A 1,992-nucleotide genomic window follows, 5' to 3' on the forward strand; every position below is an offset into this window, starting at 1 on the left:
AAAAAAAAAAATATATATATATATATATATATGGGTAGGGAATAGACTAAACAAGCACAGAAGTAAAGTGACTTCACAAAGTATACTTTTAAATATAGCTTTTTTAAAAGTGTGAATCATGGACTTATTTTTGTTGTTGAAGTATAGCTGGTTTACAGTATACAGCAAGGTGATTCGGTTATACATATGTATATATATGTGGATATATGTATGTATTCTTGTTCAGATTCTTTTCCACTGTGGGTTGTGGGATATTGAGTATAGTTCTCTGTGCAATAGAGTAGGTCCTTGTTGTTTATACAAAATTATTCTTTTATGTAAAGAATTGGAAACAACATGTAAACAATTCTTTGAAAAAAAAAAAAAAAGAATTCCATGACGAAGAATCAGTAGCTCCTAACACCCAGCAGGGAATATGCCACAAAGACAAGAATTGGAATCCAGCATGGGAAAACTGGCCAAGAACTCACGGTGGCAGCTTTGGAACCATCGTTGGAAAAAACATTTTAAATAGATCCGATGGGAAGATGTTGGTCTATGAGCTTTGTGTTACTATGGGCTGAGAATGTCTAATGGGATTGGGACGATTGAAATGGCCATAATTTAGTCTCAGTAATGGCAACCCACTCCAGTACTCTTGCCTGGAAAATCCCATGGACAGAAGAGCCTGGTAGGCTGCAGTCCATGGGGTCACACAGAGTCGGACACGACTGAAGTGACGCAGCAAGAGCAATGTACAAGGATGGGCTTCCTTGGTGGCTCAGAGGTTAAAGTGTCTGCCTGCAATGCAGGAGACCCAGGTTCAATCCCTGGGTTGGGAAGATCCCCTGGAGAAGGCAATGGCAATCCACTCCAGTATTCTTGCCTGGAGAATCCCATGGACATAGGAGCCTGGTAGGCTACAGTCTTCGGGGTCGCAAAGAGTCGGACACGACTGAGCAACTTCACTTTCACTTTCATGTAAAGGATAGAATTCGTTCCACTTATACATACTTCGCAGAAGTATTGGTTTCACAGCTCGTCTTTTCTGGAAGTGAGCAGAACTGCTCTCATGAACTTCATGATGAGAGGCTCGTGTAACAATGGGTGCAGTTTCAATGGCACCTGCTGTCAGCGATGATTGAAGCTGAAGTGTTGGTATTGTTGATATCATATGACTAAAGTCCAGGCCCCAAGCATCTTGCACGGTTACCGTATCCTGGTGTGATGTGTGCAGTGGTGGCTCCTCTGACTGTATTAAGGGGGCCTCTTCTCAGAGCTGAGTGGTACACAGTTGGCATTGTGGGAGGCCTCTTCCCTGTGACCATAGGTGTGTGTGCCCAGTGAGAAGTTTCTGAAAATGGGAGCCCAGGGAGTGGGCCTGGGTCTGGTCTGTGTCCTCACTGGGATCTATGTTTTTCGACCTCCCACTGCGGCTGGTGCCACTCCGTACTCAGTGGCAACTGATGGTGGATTAGTTCTCTGCAGCATGTCTCTTCTGTGTGACAAACAGAAAGTAATCAAGCATGCAGAAGTCACACAGGTGTATGGAGCTCTAAAATATGACCCCATCAGTCTGATGCTGGGAATCTACCTGAATCCAGTAAACATATTTATGCGCGTTGCCAGTATTCTAACAACTGGAGGCAGTAGAAAGAAGTGAAGTGACCAGCTTCTGACTTCTTAATACATCAAATATCTGGCTTGTGCAAGCAGCTTTTGTTGAAGTTTAGAAGATAAGAATTTGAGACTTCCCTGGTAGTCCAGTGGCTAAGAATCCTCCTGCTAATGCAGAGGACACAGGTTTGACCCCTAGTCTGGGGATATTCCACATGCCATGGGGCGATGAAGCCCCGTGTGACGCAACTGCCGAGTCTGCTCTCCAGAGCCTGCAGACTGCAGCCTGCAAGCCCACGAGCTGCAGCTACTGAAGCCCATGCCCCTAGAGCCTGTGCTCTGCAACAAGAGAAGCCACACAACGAGAGACCTACACTCAGCCACGAAGAGTCAGCA

General features: G+C 45.2%; 1 non-coding gene and 1 pseudogene across 1 annotated transcript; both read left to right on the forward strand.

Moving 5' to 3' along the window:
- Nucleotides 1-1,642, forward strand: part of LOC104991267 — a 2,129-nt pseudogene extending 487 nt beyond the window's left edge.
- Nucleotides 750-821, forward strand: TRNAC-GCA. Its single transcript has one exon. It is a non-coding gene; the product is annotated as a tRNA-Cys (tRNA).
- Nucleotides 1,643-1,992: the final 350 nt, after the last annotated feature.

The sequence above is a fragment of the Bison bison genome, unplaced genomic scaffold (genome assembly GCF_000754665.1).
Source record: "Bison bison bison isolate TAMUID 2011002044 unplaced genomic scaffold, Bison_UMD1.0 scf7180017864184, whole genome shotgun sequence".
In the NCBI taxonomy this organism is placed as follows: Eukaryota; Metazoa; Chordata; class Mammalia; order Artiodactyla; family Bovidae; genus Bison; species Bison bison.